The sequence below is a fragment of the Ammospiza nelsoni genome, chromosome 5, assembly GCF_027579445.1.
Source record: "Ammospiza nelsoni isolate bAmmNel1 chromosome 5, bAmmNel1.pri, whole genome shotgun sequence".
Classification (NCBI taxonomy): domain Eukaryota; kingdom Metazoa; phylum Chordata; class Aves; order Passeriformes; family Passerellidae; genus Ammospiza; species Ammospiza nelsoni.
The window spans coordinates 53,691,143-53,705,464 of NC_080637.1; positions in this window are offsets into that span (position 1 = coordinate 53,691,143).

Below are 14,322 nucleotides of genomic sequence, written 5' to 3' on the forward strand. Positions count from 1 at the left end.
GATTGCTGACAACAACTCAGCAAGCCAGGAGTTATCTTTATGCCTTTTGGCTTGTCAGGAGAATTACATTTAAATTGTTTCTAGAGCTGAGAAATGTGTAAAAATTGTGTCCCTCTTCAGGAAATCATACTGAAGAAGAACAGATGACCTCAGTATACTAAAGAACTTAAAAACTAAGAAGGAGAATTAATTTATTTTTCATTGATGATCCTGTATCTGATTGTAAATATGGCAGTCCTCCAGCTTCTATAAATACTAGGTTGTATTTATGTTGTTCTTAATTAGTTTGGACAATTAGTTGAAAATTTTTTACAGGATTCCTTATATATATGCAAAAGTCTTTTATTACCTGGATTTATTTACTGCGCTCCATAGGTTTTGATAGATCAACCAAAGCAAGAGTAGGGGTATTAAAACACTGGAGAAAGGAGAGGAGAGGAGAGGAGAGGAGAGGAGAGGAGAGGAGAGGAGAGGAGAGGAGAGGAGAGGAGAGGAGAGGAGAGGAGAGGAGAGGAGAGGAGAGGAGAGGAGAGGAGAGGAGAGGAGAGGAGAGGAGAGGAGAGGAGAGGAGAGGAGAGGAGAGGAGAGGAGAGGAGAGGAGAGGAGAGGAGAGGAGAGGAGAGGAGAGGAGAGGAGAGGAGAGGAGAGGAGAGGAGAGGAGAGGAGAGGAGAGGAGAGGAGAGGAGAGGAGAGGAGAGGAGAGGAGAGGGAGAATAAGAGTTGGAGAGGGAAGCATCTTTTGGACAATGAGAAGCTGCCCATTGCCTTCTTTTCTTCCCCAATCCCCATGACTGTTCAAGGCATTGTCTTTTCTAAACACCTGGAACGTAAGTTAACCCATTATTTTTACCCAGGCAGAAGAGAGAGCTTTCCAAAGCTCACAGGGATTGCAGCTTCAGCTCAGTGTGTACTGGGTAAAGCAGGGCATGGCTCACTCCAGGAGTGCTGACCAGAACCAGCCCCGTCACTTTTCCTCCCCCAAGGGATGCCTGGCCTCTGCTGCTCCCTACACCCGGCAGACCCTGCCCAGGAGAGAGCAAACAAAGGGCAGCCACAATCTTCCCTGCAAAGCATGGGACCTGCTCCATGCACATAACTCATTTACAGCCCATCTGCCCTAAATTCTCAAGTGGGCCGGGATTCCTACATGCCTTCACTTCACAGGCAGCTTGGGCACCAGGAGGCTGTGAGAAAACTGCTGCAGGATTACAGGAGCTCCAAGTGCCCTGGGCGACTCTGCCCAGTGCTAATGTGCATTGCAGCAGCCTCTCCTGGCTCAGGAGATGACTTTATCCTCCCTTCCTTCAGGATGGAGCCTTACATAAACATGGGCAAGAGAAGAGGACCTCAGAAAATGAGGGAGGTAAAAACCACCTCAGCATGCCTTGTTTCCTCCTCAACATTCTGATTTTGCCTCAAACACTGTGCAATGAGTCCCAGGCTTTTCTTGTCCCCTTAGAAGGACCTGAGTGCTGGCAAGGGGACAGAGTGACAGCCCTGATACGATGGCAAGAGACACTCCCTGTTTCTGGGAAAGGAAGAGAAGATATCCCTAGAATTTGAACACATGTGAATTTTTACTACATACTAGTGCATGTCCATGGAATGTCTATGGAATCAACTTCCCTCATTTCTGCTGTAACTTCTTGACCTGCTCCCACTTTCCCAGTCCTCACTGGCAAGATAAAGGAGAATGTTCTCTAAAGACCTGCTATATCAGCTTTCTGAGGCCCCTCATTATTACTGTTATATAAACAGCTGAAAATAGAAATTAATCTCTTTATAGCCGCTCACAGTCACTCAGATTTTGACAGAAATGGGAAACCACAGCTAGAAAATCAAGATCCTGCCTTTCTTCCCTAAACTTGAAACTACAGATTAATTTGACAGATGTCTGAGCCTCATTAATATTCTGCTATTGTCTTTCTCTGAATAATGAGCCTGATGATCACTGTGCTCCTTTGGGACAGGCAGGCTTTAATAGTACCCTCATTACTATGAAAATATGAAGACCACGGTAACTGTGGGCTTTTTCACACAGTCATGAAAAATGCATTTGAAAGGGAATTTTGCAGTCTTTCCAATTCTGTTAAAATACTGTAGGGAAAAAAAAAAAGAAATACTTTAAATCTGTTGCAAAGGGATTGACATAACTGGGAATGTTTTCAGCTTATTTTACAGGCTTTGTTCATGGCAAAGCTCATTCAACTAGCCAAGGACCCAGTGGCACTGTGCCTATGTCAGAGTGGCTGTAGCAGGAGGAATTCCTGGGGGAACGGGGCCACAGCCAGTGTTCTTCCATCCTCTGGTGGTTATCAGGTTCCTACAATGGCCTTGTAAAATCAGAACCTGCAGCATGTCTGGATCCAGTAGCTCTTTAATCTCCTTTGTACTACTGACACCAGATCATTTCTGCTTTAAAATCTCACAACTGAGGGAGCTCAGAAAAAAATTATAAAATGGAGGTCTATCTTTAAGATCAGTTCAGGAATTTACTGAGGGAAATGAGACATGGCTGGGAGAGAAATAGGAGAATTAATGCAAGATCTGTTCAGGGAGTCCGTTTTGGTTTGGGAATAAGGCCAGTTCAATTAACTCACTTGAAGTTCCCAGAAGATCTCAGGAGGACAAAGAAAAGATGGCTCATGTAAGATTTTCAGGGATTTCTGGATGTCAAGATCCAGGCACAGCTCCTGCTTTCCTGGCACTCCCTTCTTCACTTTTGAGTAAGGGGACGAGAATCATTTCAGGAACTGAATGAGCAAATCAGGGGGCAAAAATCATCTCTCCGACCCAGTTAAATAGGTTTGTCTAATTTTTCATTCCAATCTAATCCCATGGGAATTACTAGGCTAAGATTGCCACTTCTACCACCCAAGTTACTGACTCCTGTTCCCTTTCCCAGATTTGCCAGAATTCTCCCTCTGACAAAGTTTTCTCCATTTCTGTCCTGAAGAGGATTCTGTTAATATCTCCCGTCCTTTTGCTGGCAGCCTGTTCCAAAATGCACAATCCTGATTTCCTCAGCAGGGGTAGAATATCTTCTCTTATTAAAAATACCAAAACACAAGCCTAGCCAGAGGTGTGTTTTATTTGACGCGAAGAGATGCAGTAAAAATGCTTCCCTGGGACAGCTTGTGTTTCAGCCATTCTGCAAGGATTTGGCAATGTTCTGCTGGACTGTTGGCTTGAGACTTTGTTAACCCCTTTAAAAAATGGCAGTTTCCACTCTTTCCATGTGGAAATGTAGTGCAGATAGATGGAAATTTCCAAGTCTTTTGTCTGGAGCTATTGCAGAGGCAAAGAGAAAGCCTGAGTTTCCTCTGATTAATCACAGGGGAACAGAGTGGAGAAGGATGATTAAAATCTTAATTTCTAAAATTGGCTCCAGCAGCATTTTTCAAACACACAGTGATCCAAGACAGTGGCCAGCAGAGTATTCCTTCCCACCATCATGCATGGGAAGGAGGTTGACCTGCTGGATCTGTTCAGGAGAAGGCCATCGAGATGATCCAAGGTCTGGAGCACCTTTCCAATGAGGACAGGCTGAGATATTTGGGATTGGTCAGCCCATAGAAGAGAACATTTTGTGGCATTTCAGTCCCTGAAGAGAGCCAGTAAGAAAGATGGGATAGACTTTTTTGTAGGTCCTGGCATGAACAATGCAGAATAGTTTTAAACTAAATGAACGTAGATTTAGATTAGAAACAGGGAAGAAGTTTTTTACCATGAAGGTTGTAAAACACAAACAGCAGCTGGTAGAGGTAATGGGATGTCTTCACTGATGGTGAGGAACAATGATCCCAGGACACATCCATCACCATAGTGGTCACTTTGCTGCTCATTTCTAGAGTGGTTGGGCCAGCCATGAGCTACCTTACACTACACTGATGTTTACATGCAGCCTTCAGAGCATATCACAGGACTTTGAGTCAGCAGACTTAATAATTAGATAATATTATTAAAGATAGGTTATTTCTGGCTTCTGTAGCAAGAGCACAGTTTTCTGTGTAAATCAACTCAAAGATAAGAATTGTTCTCAAATGCTGTGGGATCAAACCCCTCACCAAGTGATTATGTGCAGTGCAAACACACAGAGAATTGGAAGCCAGGGATTTCTCTCAACTCAGAGGAGAAACCAGCTGAAGCAGGTTATATCTCTCAAATCCCAGCGATCATAAATAGCAAAGTTTGAGCTTGTCAGTGCTAGAACACATTATTTTTCTATTTAAAATTCTTGAAAAATGGGAAAATTACATTAAAACAGACATCAGCAAATATAATTCTAAAGACATCTCTGGCAGGTAGGAGTCAGTTCCTCCTTGGGTTATCAGCTCTTTGCAGGGTTACACACATGTTATGTAAAAGTGTATCCAGAAGACAGTATTTCCAAAGGGAAGTGTCTCTGAGAAAACAGGTTGTGGTTGGCTACAGCTGACAGAAACTCACTAATATATACTGAATTATCAGTAATTCATCACCCCCACAGTGAAGAAAGAAGGTGCTCCAAGCCTCAGTTCCATCATTTGCATTCCTGCCAGGCATTAACACACTGCAGGTCAGAGAGCACTTGTGTCATACCAAAGCAAGCAAACTCCCACTAGACTGATAGAATGAGAACAACAATCCCACTGCAGCTCATGCCTGCTCCATCAGGAGAGAAAGGGTGAATTTTTGGCTTCAGATTCACAAGAACACAGAACCAAAGACTTAAGTGGTTGTCTGCGGTGAGGGTTTTAATGTTCTTAGATTCCACAGAAGAGATCCCGAGCCCAACCCTGCCACATGTGCCCGATGAGGGGTGGGGTGGCACTGCCTGGGGGAGGCAGGGAGGGATGAGGAAGATGCCCAGGGCTCTGCCTGGCTGCAGCACCTGCGTGCAGATGCACGGGCAGTACTCTGTGCCCAGCTGCCCCTCGCAGGACAAGCAAGTTTATCCATGTCAAACTCAGACCAGACCCTACAGATGAGTATCTCCAGTGATGACAATGTCACCACCTTACTCAAAATACTCTACTTGTGTCCCATGTTTGGTTTGGGTTTTAAGTTATGCAATCTCAGAAACATGTAAGCACACACTGCACACATGTATGCACAAACTACCTTTCTCCTGCTCCAACCAGGGCACTGCTTTCACTACATCTTACTGAAAAGTAAAACTGAATGCAGGCAGTTCTTAAATTGAAGATCCTGCAGGTTGGTATTTTCAAAAATCTATAAGCTAGTAATCTTTATTTTAATGCTGAAGGTGTATATTAAAATCATATGAATAACAAACACTTCCTATGTCAATGATGCCTTTGAAAGGGTTTCTCAGATTTTCTTTCATTCAAGTTGTGCTTGCAGATGAGCAACATCATAGTAATTCCTGCCTGTAGTTTCTCTGCAAAAAGACCAGTCTAGAAATCTGAACAAATTGAATGTACTGACACGTGTTTGCTTGCCCAATGCCCAGCTTCAGGAAAAACACAGTCATCATGCACAAGACTCCAAAGCTACGTGCACTGACAGTTAAAAGATCAATTCCAGGTATGTCAACAGCCTTTTGGGCAGCCTTCCAGTCTGGCAACTTGAGTGGATCCATTTCAAAACAAAAAAAACAAAGGAAAGACATAGATGGGAATTAAGGGCTTTGAAACAGAGCTCCTGCAGCAACCATCAGGTCAATTATTTTGAAAGCCTTTTTTCTTCTATTTTTTTTTCTGGGTATTTTTTTCTTTTTTTCTTTTTTTTTTTAAATGAGCTACTTTACCTCTCAAGCCTTGCCAGCAAGGGAACATACATGAACCCAAAAATGGAGTGAAGAAAGAAGTTCTACAGTTACATTCTAGGTGCAGCTAAAAAGCTATTGCTTGAAAACCCTTGCCTGGAAAATGTGAAGAGAATTTGAAAGAAAAGGTATGACTTAATTGTGGCTATAGTATTTCTAATACTCAGACAGGGAAAGAGTCACATATGACTGTGGCTGATTAACTGAGCTACATCTCGAGGAAATCTAAAAATATTAAAGTCTTCCTAATCTTGCCCCCCCAACCCCCCCCCCCCCCCCCCCGCGAGGTTGGGGCCTATCACTGAGGCTTATGCCTATTCCCAAACCTCAAACCTGTGAACACTGAACAACACGGATGAAAAACAGAGCCTCGTCAGTGCTCCTTCCCTTAATTTGAGGTACCCCATAGCTCAAATTTGCCTTTCCAAAACCAAGAGAACATTAGCAGAGGTATCAGTGAGAATTAGCAGATCAGCCACTCTCAAAGTAAAGAGAATCTATAAGGAGGAAAGAGGCAATTGCTGAGTTATGTGTCTGCAAACAAAAGTTTAGAGAAGGTTTTAAGGTTTGGTTTTATTCCAGCTCTCTCTTCCTTCCCCTTAGCTCCACCTCTGGAAACGTCACACTACAGCAGGAAAATTTGGCTGCCACTGGACTATCTGCAATGCCAAACTTCACACCACACGTGCTTGTCTGAGATCTCACATATCTGATGGCCGCAGAGGAACCAAGGAGGTGTTCCATTTCTTGTGGCTTGGACAGACCCACGCCATCTACCAGATTTTGAGTGCTTTGTTTTCAGTAGACAGCTGGATTCCTTCAAGTTGGGCCAGATTGTGGGAGTCACTCTGTCATATCAGTTTGGGGAACACGGGTGTTGACACAGTGCTTGAATGGAGAGACCTTCAGGGAGTTTAGAAGGTCCTGCCAACAGGACTGAAGAAGTGCCAACAGACAAGGCTTGAGAGGTGAAATAGACAAAGACATGGAAAGGCAGGAGGATTCACAGACCCTGGGCATTGCTTGGGTAAATGCACATAGCTGAGCCATGCATGTGGTTACAGTAACTGGAACCCAAATGCAAACGCCTCTGGGGACTCATTAACATTCAGCTTGTCTCAGAGCACAAAGAGCTGTGATGTTTCCTTTGTGGCACCAAATTAGGCCCATTAATTACTGCCTACTAATCCACATTTCCTGGGTGCCTAAGCACTGTTTCTACCAGCAATTTATTCCCAGCAAAGGTTCGCCTGTTACAATTGCTCAGGTTGTCTTTTTCAGAAATCTAACTGTTGCTTTCAACAGAAACAGTACAACAAAACCACAAGTAAATAAAAGGAAAAATACAGCAGCTTTAGCACAGAACTTGGAGTTTGCACTTTTAGCACTTTTAGAACTTGCAGTAAGAGCCAAAGATCAGAAAAGTCAATGACACCACTATGATTGTCTTCCATGGGCTATAGAAAAGAGTCCTGTTCAGCTTTTTAGAGAGTTTGCTCATCTATTTCATGTGCACTCTAATTTAAGCGACAGAGAGAGAGATTCTCCAGCCCTTGCTTGCATGGAACATCTTGGTCCCAAGAGTGGAATGGTTCTGACAAGCAAGTGCTCTTTTACACACAGAATACATACCAATGTCTAATCAAGTCCTGAAGAAAGGAAGTAATTTCTAATAAAGACACTTCCCCCTTAAGCTACATTCAGTTAGACCACATTGGTGCCAGTCTTTCATATCTCATCTATCTCTCCCTCCATCTCCCACCTCTCTTAAAGCTGCTTCCCTGGCTTCAATCTCTTGCAAGCACAAGGAGAGGGAGAATGATCAGATTTTTCTTTATTACACTTCAGAATCTTTTAGCTTTCAAAGGTTAAATGCAAGACCTCTGTCTCCTATAGCAGATCACCTACCGATGCACTACTCCAGATCTAGTACATGTGCAGAGGAGAAGGAGTGTTTCTCTACATTTCTCTGGCCCAGCAGCACAGCAGCCTCCAAAACAATTTCCTCTATGGATAGAGAAGCAACATCAGACTCAGCACAACTCTGCTGCCTTCTGTAAAGGATCAGTTTATTTGATGAGGGCTGGATCTGAGGCTGTACAATACTGCAGTAGTTTAATTGACAAAAGTCATGGAGACAGCCAATCCAATTTGGAAAACAGGCAGTAAGTGCTACAAGCATGACTGACCTCCACAAGCATGAGAATTATTCCATCACCACCCTCCAAAAAAAATCCCTAAACTAAATCACATTGCAATGATTCAGAAAACTTCTGGGCCTTTTAATCAATTAATTAATATCAGCAAAATTACTTTATTCACTTGCATACTAATTAATTTCCCAAGGTTTTATGCTACATACCCTTTCTTTACTGTCAATCTCTCCCATTTAGTATACTGCAGGTTTTTAAAGAACTCTTTGTACAAAATATCACATAAATGTAATGAGTGAAAGACGGTAGGAGCACTTTTTTTACTGAAAGAACAGCACAACATTAGACAGCAGTCAAGAAACCTTTAGAAAGACAAGATTTTATTCCAAGTTATGATTGAAATGCAGGGTGGTCCCCCTTTACCAAGATTTTGGCAAGTTAGCTCCACTCTAATGTGCTCACATTATTTTTCAGAACCAATGCATGAATAGCCCTGCAAAGTCTCAGTTCTGCTTCAGTATCCTTTTTCTGAAGGAAACAAGGACACGCTGCTTTCAGGTAATACAGCTTCTAGTAGCTTTGCTTTTTTTAAAGGACATTCAGCACAAGTTTCAAGCTAATTTAGATGTCTATGTGTCAGTGACCTCTGAGAAGAGCACAGTCAGGCAGAACTGATGAAGCCATCAAAGTTGAGCCTGGGCCCAGGTGCAGCAGCTTTGGACCTTTCAGGAGAGTAGGCAGCAACAGAATCCATCAGCTCAAGGATGGGGCCAGGCAGGTGGCACACAAGGAACAAGGAATGCAGCAAGGAGCAAAGAAACAGCAGCATGGAAAGTCAGAGGGACTGGCAGGAGCAAGGGCAAGATCTGCTGCTCTGAAAGATCTTTGTGTCTTAGGCAAGCAGTGCTACCCTACAGTCACTTCCATCTCTGCCTGAGATGGAATTTGAAATTAGCAAAGGAAAGCCTAAGGCAACTTCTGCTTTTGGCAGCTACCTTGCCTGTGCATCAAGCTGAGATGCCACAAGATGAAAGCTGAAATTTGATGATTCCTGAATTTTAGTGTAAAGCCCATATACACATAGAAAGACAGAGATGTCTATTTCACCAAGTTAAAACAACACTGAGGTAGCTTGGATATTTTCAGATAAAGCTTTTAAAAATAATGGTAGATAATCTTTTATACACTTTCTGTTTCACACCTAATCTTGTTTTTGAGCAACTATGATTACCCTGCAGAATATTAGTTTGGCTGATTTACCAAAGGTTTCTTCCAGTTTCATGTTGAGCAAGAGCAATACTGCCGATGCCTAGAGCCAAACCTACTGAAATCCAAAATAAATACTTCAGCAACTTTACTGGATTGGGCAACAGGCCTCAGCTATTTCAGGAGTAATAGTGCTCCATTCTTACAGTCAGAGCATTGGCAGGAGGAGGACAGCACATCAGCCAAATGGCAGGAAGCTGTAGGGACACAGCTTGGGGTATGGCCACTGGATCTCAGCAGGAATTCCTAATTCCAGGAGTTACCGCTGAGCTACTGCTGGAGTGTTCAGCTTGTCAGCAGAGAAATTATCAAGGTCATGGCACTAGAGCTATTATCTCTAAAATCTAATGAGATTTTAAAGAGTGCAGTAGATTACATGGTACAGGCTCAGTTACTATGCACACAGTCTTTGTTATTTCCCTCAAGGCTGTAGAAAAAATAAATTACATTTACACATGACTACTGAGGGGAAAAACCCTGAAAGTGCCTTTTAAGGCTGAGTCATTGGGGATCCTATCATACCTATGTCAGCTGAGAGGGAAAGATTTTCTTAATCCTCCTTCCCTGTTGTCCCTATTAAGATATAGTAGAAACCGTTCCTCCATGAGAAGGTAGACTTCTCCGTGGGATACAGCCATTACCAATGACTGGGAAAACATCCAAGCAAGCTTTACATCTGGGAGACAGCAAACAATAGCAGAAGCACAAGCTCAGAGGACACTGGGAATTCCCTGCACTGCTCTGTCCCCAGAGAAATCAGCCACTTGTGTGCACAGCAAATGCAGGACCAATTCACCTCTCACTGTGTTCCCAGCCAGCCCAGTAGCTCTGCATGGAACAAGTTCTGCAGTGTCCACATTTCAACACATGGAAAAATGTCATTTTTCTCTCAGGTTTGGCCTTGGACATGTGTTACCACATTTCATCCTCTCTTCTTCAGAACAACAGCATGTTTATTCATCTCCCTGATTTTATTCATCCTACACAGGTACAAAAAATCAAAGGTATCTACCCATCCTGTAATGCACCACTAGGCAGCACAGCTAAAGCCTGTTTTTCTCTCCCTGTCTCAGCCCTGTAGGAGAACCGAGGCCATGGCATTTTCCTCTAGCAGGGCTGTTTGTGTTGTACTTCTGGGTTTCTTGGTGCATTGAAAAAGCCCTTGAAGTCAAGCTCTGCACAACATGAGGACAGATGGAGTAATGTGAGTAATGACAAGTGCCTAAAGTGCCCTGGGATGTCTTGTACTCACTATACACAAATCACTCCAAAGAGAAACTGGAACAGAGCCTAGGACTGGCAGCACAGGATCCAGAAATGTCTCTAAAGTGCTGGGGAAGGCTTTGCTGTGACACAGTTCTCCCTGCACTGAAACAAGCCCAGAGAATCTCTGTAAGCCTGATCATCCACTGCCCTCCACAGCTGTAAAATACACCAAGACAAATGACATACTCTGCACTTAGTCTGTGCTGATGTAGAAATAATCCTTCTCTGGAATTCTTTTTTTATTACTATGAAAATATCACCCCAAGTGATTACATTCATGCCTTTTCTGTGTTGGACTGCGGAATCCTCCTGCTGGCAAAATTATTTTTCCTAACATAACTAAATATGTATGGAAAACTGAAACAGTACAGCTTCTTAAAGAAATTAGAGGCCAGAGGGGATGGGAAGTGTGAGAAGGAGGAACATTCCTGGGCCCACCAAGGAGAGCTCAGTGGGGCAGAAGGACGAGGAACATTGGCTTTCTTTGCTTCCAGATGCCATTTCAAACCCAACCCAAATGAAGACTAAGCCTGAAGTGGTTGTCCATGAGAAATGAACTGGCACTGCAAGGTTGCTAAGGGTGGAGAGGCACCTCCAGCAAACACAGCCTTGGGGCTGACCCCCTGTGATGCTGGAGGCCTGCTCCAAAGGACCAGCCCTGCCCCAGCACACAGCTCTTGCTTTGGTCTCTGCAGCAAAACCAAAACTCTGCCAGAGTTCAGTCCCTGGAGGAGAGGGAATCATGGGCTCCAAGGAAACACTGAGTGTACACCTAACATGCCTCACCGGACCCTTGGGAAAAGGAATTTTGCCAGCTCACAGCCTGTGGGATCAGCAGCTGGCTTCAAGCAGGTCCAGCTCAGACTCATTCCTGACAAACCACATGGTCTCAGAAGCTTCCAAAGGCTGGCAGAGACCAAGCTGGAGATGGCAGACGATGCCAGTGTTTGTGGGCCAGACCCCAGATGGGCTCAGTTCCATTTGTAGGTGACCTTCACCTCTGATGGCACTGACCCTGGCAGCTCTCACAGCTTGAGGACCAGAAGTTTTAAAACTTGTCATGGAAAGCATCTGATCTAAAGAACTCGAATTTTTCTCATGCTTAGGAGCACCTTAGAATTACAGAAGCTCTGACCTCCGCAGGCCAGAAGCTTTTCATTCAAGTTTGTTTTTTCTCCCATTACATTCTCTCAATACAGTGATTTTGTAGCCCCTTGTACTGCCGGGCCCCGCGGGGAAAGCCGCTGCTCGCTCCCATGGCCCCGCAGCCGGCGCTGTGTCCGAGCCGCTCCCAGGCCGGGGGTGGCGCCGCTCGCTGCGGAGCAGCGCTGCCCTCTGCCGGGGAGCCGGGGCGGGGCACGGCGCTCTCGGGGACAGAGCGGCGTGCCCGGGCTGCGGCGAGCCCTGCGTGTCCTCACCGCGGAAAGGAAGGCTTGTGCCTGTGCTTGCGCCGGGCACAGCACTCGTACAAACACACGGACACGGACGATCCCCTTCCAGCCACTGCAGGAAGAGAGCAAAATCAGATTTCACCATGTAGAAATAGTCACCCTTTCACAAGCTCCAGTGTGCGGCTGGTTTGCCTCTCTTACATCTGCACACACACAGGAGAAAAATACTGCAACCCTGTGTCGCTATTGAGTAAGAAAGCGGCATGGACTCCAAGAAGGCTGATTTGCACAACAGCACTTTCATGCGAAAAACTCTTCTCTTTTTATAGTTAGGTCCGAAATATTCCACTTGATTGGCTAATTAATAAAAACACTTTTCTCACAAACAGTCCTTGAGAAGAACAGAAAAACAGAGTAGGAAAATACCACCTGCAGGTTGTTTATAATAACAAGTTATCATCGGTTCTCTACAACTCCCTAAAAAGTCTCACAAGTCCACTCTGAGAAAACTAACCTCATTTTCTTGCTCTCTGACCAGGCTGTCACATCCACAACCCTCCTTGCCTGCCTTGTGGGGTTTGTTCACTCCTCCTTCGAGTGTTTGTCTCCTCTTGGCTCCCAGCATGAGCTGACTTCTTCCCAGCTGGATTTCTGCTCCATTGAGCCCACCTCCTCCAACGGCCCCTGCTACCTATTTGGATTTCAGTGTTTTAGTACTTCAGAAGTGTTCTGAGGCACGACAGGAACCCCCAGACCTTTCTCACCGTGCTGATCATAAGCCCAGAGCCTCAGGAGTGCTTTCAGGGGGATCAACCTCACAGGTACAGCGGAGTCTTGTCACTGAATTACATCTTGTTGCCCTTTCAGGCACCTCAGGCCTTTCATGATTTCTATCCATCATGGAAAAACTCTTTAGTTCCCCACTAATTGCTGAGTTAGGGAGATACCCTTGGGATTTCAGTGTTTCTCATTGTTCCCAGCCATTCCCTGGATGAGATACCACACAAGCCACATCCAGGAGAAGATAAGATGTCCATGTTGTCATGGAAAGAGTCTTGTGAGTCTTGCTCTTACCCTCACCTCTACTGTTTCTACACAGGGAACCTGCCTGCAGCCAGTCCCTGTCCACTGAGGGGCTTTGCAAGGATCAGGCCCCCACTTCCCTGTGTCTGGTTCCCTTTCCCTGGCCAAAAACTCAATTTGCCACTCTGCTCTCAATCAAGATGTCATTCCTTAAATCCCCTGCTCAATGCACCTGAAATGTGTCCCCTGCAGAGAAAGAGTCCAAGATTTTTCTGGAAGGGCAAGGAATGGCAGTGACAAATTTAACACTTGTGCCTGGAGTCAGAAGAGACTTGTGCTAAGGCACATGAATCATTGGGAATAGCATCTAATATGGGGAGAATGACAGTTTCAAGTGAGACAAAACCGAGCTGTTTACTCAGTCAGATCTTCAGTGGATGAAAAGCTCACTTGAAGTCCTTGTAATGTTTGGATTTTTGCTAAAATCTGTACAAAAAAATTGCAAGCTGCTTCCAGGGCTTTCTGTACAGGTGCACTGGCAGCTGTTCAGCCCTGAGAGTGGGCACTGTTAGAATTAATGATAAAAGAAGCACAGACACAGGCATCCCCCTAAGCCAAAAGAGCATTGATCCACCACCTCAGCTCCGTGCAGAGCTTGGGTCACATGGTCTGCTGTGCCTGCTGCTCCATCTCCAATGGAGCTGCAAACATGATTGAGAATTCACAAAAGGACCCATACTGCTTCATTTTAACAGGGAATGAAATCAGGGATTATTTGCTTTTCCTACTTTTTTTTTTTTTTTTTTTAATTCTCATTTCCAAGCTGTTCCTGGAAATAGTAACAGGTTCTGAGATTTTAAAGAGAAAAAATGACAGAACAAAAAACTGTTTTGCGAACATGAGTAATGTTTTTTGGCATCTGTAATGAAGTCAAGCTACTGGTTGCTGTTCCATCTAGAAAACAGTAATTTCACTGAAAAAATGCAGGGACCAGCATTTCAACAATAAGCAGCTCACCCACATCATTAATGTGAAAAATGCATATTTTATGATTGGCTTTTCACAAATATTAAAATGAATATTATATGTGTTGTGTTACAAAGTTATGCTGTATTAATTCTCTTAAGTAGTGTGCTAAATATAGTTTTAGGTTATAACAAAATGTTAAAATAGAAACTATGCTATGTAAGATACCTTTTTAAAGAAAAGACTCACAGTGAGATAGCAGTCACAGGATACCTAAATCTTTCAGAAAAAAAGGATTTTGTTGCCCTCTTACCAGAAGAAACAAACTTCTTCCCGCCTCCTTTGGGCTTGAAGGCACTGTTAGGATTATGAGGAAGAAGGTGATGATGACCAGACAGAATCCTGTGTTTGAATCAGGCTATTGTTTTTAAGGGTTAATCCTCTGTTAATGGGTGTCCTTTTTCGGGCTTATGCTGCCCAGAAAAAG